Below are 6,000 nucleotides of genomic sequence, written 5' to 3'. Positions count from 1 at the left end.
AAATCCACCACAACATATATATTTAAATTATATAATCATAATTTTATTCACGATTACATATTCATACGATGTAATATGTTATATATTTTAGCTTTCTGAATATTTGTAGAGTAACTGAAGAAAATGAATGGATACACCAACTCACTAATTTCTATAACTTGAGCTACCTGGGGAAGCCTACATGAAAAGGTTCTGATGCGGTGTCATACAAACTAAGTTCTCAGGACCCCACAAAAGCTGAAACAGTGCTGTGGGCATTTAGGAGTGGGAGTAATTAAGATTGGGACACAGTTTGCAAGGAGGTATCACAGATGATATGAGTATCCAGCCAAGAAACATTTCCTGAGGTGGGGAGCTGTGAAAGGTACCTACCCGGTAGCACTCAAAGGACAAGCAACACCAGGATTTGGGCATCTTCCCTTTTCGAGAAGATACTCATATCTGACACCTGAAATGGAACCATTGTTTTCCTTCCTTATCTGAACAAGCACACATTATTACAGTTGGGCAAGAAGTATCCAGTTTCTATTGAGCATCCCTACTTCTTTTAAACCTTTAATGTTTAGATAATGAAGCATCATTAAACTGTATATGGAATTGAATTACAGTTCCCCAAACAGCCTATGGGAGACACTGGCACTGTTATTCATGTGGAAGATAAGACAGAGGAAGCCAAGGGTAGTGCATCATTGAACCTGGGCTTTTGTGACACTGTGAAATATTCCACAGATTTCAGGTTTAATTAGATACAAAATAAGGAGAATTACATATTTTTAAAAACCAAGATTACTATTAATTGCAGTGGAGAGTTTTGAAAGTATTTGGTCTTCAGACTAGGCAATATTTTATGTATAAAGTAAGTACTAAGAATGTGGCTGCTTGGTTAGAGTTACAGCTAGATACTTTATATTATTTGTGGCCGTTGTGAAGGGTGCCGTTTCCCTAGTTTCTTTCTTAGCCTGTCTGTTGTTTGTATACAGGAGGTCTACTGATTTTTTTGAACTACTCTTATATTCAGCCACTTTGCTGATGGTGTTTATCAGTTGTAGTATTTCTCTGGTGGAATTTTTAGGGTCACTTATGTATACTATCATATCATCTGCAAATAGTGATGTTTCCAATTTGTATTGCTTTGTTCTCCTTTAGTTGTTTTATTGTTCTAGCTAGTATTTCAAGTACTATATAGAAGAGATATGGAGAGCGTGGGCAGTTTTGTTTTGTCCCTGACTTCAGTGCGATTGCAATAAGTTTCTCTTTATTTAATTTAATGTTGGCTATAAGCTTGCTATAGTTGCTTTTATTGTGTTTAGGTATGTACATTGTATCCCTGATCTTTCCAAGCCTTTTAACAAACACTGATATGACAAGAATTTCAAGTCTCTGAAGAAAGAAATTAAAGAAGATATCAGAAGATGGAAAGATGTCCTATACTCATGGATCAGTAGAATTAACATATTAAAATGGCCATCTTACCAAAAATAATCTACAGATTCAGTGCAATTCCCATCAAAATACCAACACATTTTTTTACAGAGCTTGAAAGAACAATTATTAACTTCATATGAAAAAACAAACAGCAACAACTAAACAGAATAGCAAAAATAATTCTATACAATAAAAGAACTTCTGAAAGTATTTCCATCCCTGACTTCAATCTATACTACAGAGCAACAGTAATAAAAACTAAATGGTTCTGGCATAGAAATAGAATGGTTGATCAATGGAATTGAATCAAAGACCCAGAAATAAACCCACACACCTACGGACACCTGAATTTTGACAAAGGAGCCAAAACCATACAATGAAAACAAAGAAAAAATATTCAACAAATGGTGCTGGTCTAACTGGATGTCTACATGTAGAAAAATGCAAATAGACCCATATTTATCACCCTGCACAAAACTCAAGTGGATCAAAGACCTCAACATAAAACCAGTTATACTATATCTATTAGAAGAGAAAGTGGGGAACAGTTTTGAACTCATTGGCACAGGAAATAACTTCCTGAACAGAATACCAAAAGTTTAGGCTCTAAGATCAACAATAAATAAATTGGAGCTCAAGAAACTAAAAAGCTCTTGTAAGGCAAAGGACACTGTCAACAGAACAAAATGATAGCCGACAGACTGGAAAAAGACATTCCCCAACCCTACATTTCAAAGAAGGCTAGTATACAACATATATAAAGAACTAAAAAAATTAAACATCAACAAACCAAAATGGGGTACAGAGCTAAACAGAGAATTCTCAACAGCAGAATATCAAGTGGCCAAGAAACACTTAAAGAAATGTTCAATGTTCTTAGTCATCAGGGAAATGCAAATCAAAACAACTCTGAAATGTCAATTTATACCTGTCAGAGTGGCTAAGATCAAAAACTCAAGTGATAACACATGCTGGCAAGGACATGGAGAAAGGGGAAGACTCTTTCACTGCTGGCAGGAGTGCAAATTTGTACAATCATTTTGGAAATCAATCTGGCACTTTCTCAGAAAATTGCATAGCTCTACCTCAAGATCAAGGTAAATCACTCTTGGGCTTATAGCCAAAAGATGCTCTACCGTACAACAAGGACTTTTGCTTGACAGAAGCTTTATTCATAACAGTCAAAATCTGGAAATCACTTAGATTTTCCTCAACAGAAGAATGGATAAAGGAACTGTGGTACATTTACACAATGGAATACTACTCAGCAATTAAAAACAAGGAAATCATGAAGTTTGCATACAAATAAGTGGAACTAGAAAAGATCATCCTGAGTAACCCAAACCTAGAAAGACACACTTAGTATGTACTCACTTATAAGTGGACTTTAGCCATATAGTACAGTATAACCATACTACAATTCATAGAACCAACGAACATAAGTAACAAGAAGGACCCAAGGCAAGATACTTAAATCTCACTCAGAAATTAAAATAGAATAGAAGAAGAGGCTGAAGAGGGGGAACAAGACAGTAGCCTAGCATAACTGTATTCTGAGATGCTCTCAAGCAGTGGATTTAAACAGATGCTGAGACTCACAGCCAACCATTGTCTGAAGAGTAGGGAGTCTTGTGGAAAAGCAGGAGGAAGCAAAGAAGGACCTGGAGGTGCCAGGAGCTCTCCACAAGAAGGCTAACAGAGCCAACTAACCAGGAGTCAAAAGGCTTGCAGTCTATGCATGGACCAAGGACCAGGAAAGCAGGGGTCTATCTCTGATATGGACTTTGTTGCCTGCTTTCTGATCACCCTATCCCTCCTGTCCCTGGTGGGGCTGCCTAGCCAAGCCCCAAGGGAAAATGTTGTGCTCAGTCTTCATGGAACTTAATGAGCTGGGGTGGATGGTTGGGAAGGGGAGCTCTCCTTATCTGAGAAATAAGGGAGGGAGAGTGGGACCAGGAGGAGAGGAGAAAAAGTGCTACAAATGAGATGTAAAACAAACAAACAAACAAACAAACAAACAAACAAATAAATAAAAAATGTAGCTGCATAAGAATTGTGTAACAAAAGAGTTGGGGATATGGTTCAGTGAGTAAGAGGAAACAAGATAGGAACCTACCACAGAAGGTCTCTGAGGCACAAATTGAATAAACTGTAATTAATATAAAAAAGAAAAAGAAAAAGAAAAAAGGAAACTTTTTATTGAATTCCAAGAATCCACATAAAAAGCGTTCATGCCAAGATCTCCAGCATTTGAGGGCAGAGTCATGAGGATCCTGGGAGCTGCTTGGCAAGCCAGCGGAGATGGAATGTAGTTTAGTGACAGATTCTGTTTTAACGCAAAAGATAGAGAAGCACTGAGGAAAACACCTGATACGTGTGCACATAGTCACAAATTCATGCTTAACACATACACTCGTGTGTAAGAAACAGGAAAACAACAACAACAACAACAACACACACACACACACACACACACAGAGAGAGAGAGAGAGAGAGAGAGAGAGAGAGAGAGAGAGAGAGGAAACAAAAACCAAATCCAAACAAAATTCGGTGGTACAGATTGCTGCTTCCAACCAATATGGAATAACCAAGATTATATTAAGTTCCCTCACATAAAACCTAGACACTAAAGAAAACATACAATGCAATGATTTTGAAAGCATTGAACACCGGGTTTAAAAAAAAAAAAGACAAGAAATGAGATGTGTCTTCTACTGAACCAGCACACTATGAACACTGTGTTATTGCCGCCACCAATGTGCACTGAGCTTTGAGCTCTCTGAACATTGGGGAAATGGCCTTGAGAATCTAAGGAACTCAAAACAGCCAGGACTGATAGGAGTAAGTACTGGATTAGAGAAAGCAGTACTTGAAAAGAACCTTTAGAACTGCAGAGGGTCCCATCTCTGGTCCTGGGCTAAGTTCTATTCTGTGAATACTTGTGAAATAATGTGCAGAGGTTAGGGACATGAAGCTTCTAATGATAAAAATATCCAGAAAACTAGAAAAAAAAAGGTGGGGGACTCTGAATGTGATGTAAGACATCTATGGAAAACTTACAGCCAAGTATATAGAGAGGATTATTTGTTCTTAAGATCAGGACTAGCAAGCTCCCAGGGCCACCAGTGTTTGCTTCCCAGCGCTGAGGTCATAGGCACATACAACCATTACTGACATTTTACACTCATGCTGGTGATTCGAACTCAAGCTTTCATGCTTGCACAGGGCATGATTTTACACACTGGGTCATCTTCTTCTCATTAGAACCCCAATTTCTTAATACTCACAAATATATAGTTACTGTTTACCAGCTTATCTTTATTCATTGTAAGGAATAAATGTATGTAAGTATTCTTTAGAGGGAAAAGCCTATCCAATTTTTAAATTGTTAGCATGGAAATACAAACACATATTATATGATCTATCTGTCTGTCTACCATATCTATCTATCTATCTATCTATCTATCTATCTATCTATCTATCTATCTTTTATCAGTCAATCTATTATCTATATAACTTCTATTTATTTATAATCTATCTCTATCATCTGTAATTTTCTGGCTATCTACCTATAATCTATATTTCATATGGATAAAATATATCAGTGTATATTAAGAAGTCTTCAAAAATAGAAAACTTATGGAAATATTACCAATTCTCAAGAAAAGAAGTGTGCCCAAGGAAGCTCATTTGCAGAATGAAAGCTTGCGATCCTGAGTTTGGGGTTGACTATTACAAGAGGAGAGCAGCATGTATGGAAGACAAAGACATACTCCAATTAACTAGCAATTAATACTCTCATTTTGTGTTTCAAATTACTTGATTATTATCAGTGTGTGTACATGTGTAGGTGTTGCTGTAGTGTTCATGTGCAAGTCAGAGAAGACCTCTGTGGAGTCAGTTCTCTCCTTCCACCTTTCCATGGGCCCAGAGGTTTGCCAGGCAAGTGCCTCTCCCCACTGAGTAAAGGCTGGCTTTCATCTTGCTGGCACTGTGGTTAATGTTCTTAACCTGTAATTTCTCTTAGCTTTGTAGGTACTTGGGAGAAAAACAAAACTATGCTCATACTATGAGGTTTGTAGTGTGACACTTACATTAAGACACTTATAATGTTAGTGAAAATGATACATGGGTTTCAAGACCCCCCTCCGAACAAAACCAATTCTATTCACAACAACGCTTTCCTTTACACTACAGAAAAGTGTTCCCTTATGTTGGGAATAATTTAAGCCGTGTAGTTTGTATCGTTTCCAATATTGCCATGGTTACCTGGAGGCTCAGAACCAATCGTGAAGCACAGTTCTAACAACTCTGAAATCTCCATCAGTTTTATATCTGACTTAGCTTTCCTCTGATGCTCCTTGTTGGTTTTAAAATTAACTTTCTAGTAAACTTCCCATTTACTTTTGAGAAGAGGGAAGAAGGAAAAGAAATGTATGCATCCATCCGTAATTCGATGGATATATGTGTCAACATGTTTACTTATTTATTCACAAGATACGTATCTGCCGCATCCTGGCTGCATCTTGATTCACACTCCTGAACAACTGAGGCAGAGTGCATATAAGCTGTACG

This window comes from Meriones unguiculatus, chromosome 8 (genome assembly GCF_030254825.1).
Source record: "Meriones unguiculatus strain TT.TT164.6M chromosome 8, Bangor_MerUng_6.1, whole genome shotgun sequence".
Classification (NCBI taxonomy): domain Eukaryota; kingdom Metazoa; phylum Chordata; class Mammalia; order Rodentia; family Muridae; genus Meriones; species Meriones unguiculatus.
Note: the sequence above shows the minus strand (reverse complement) of the source record.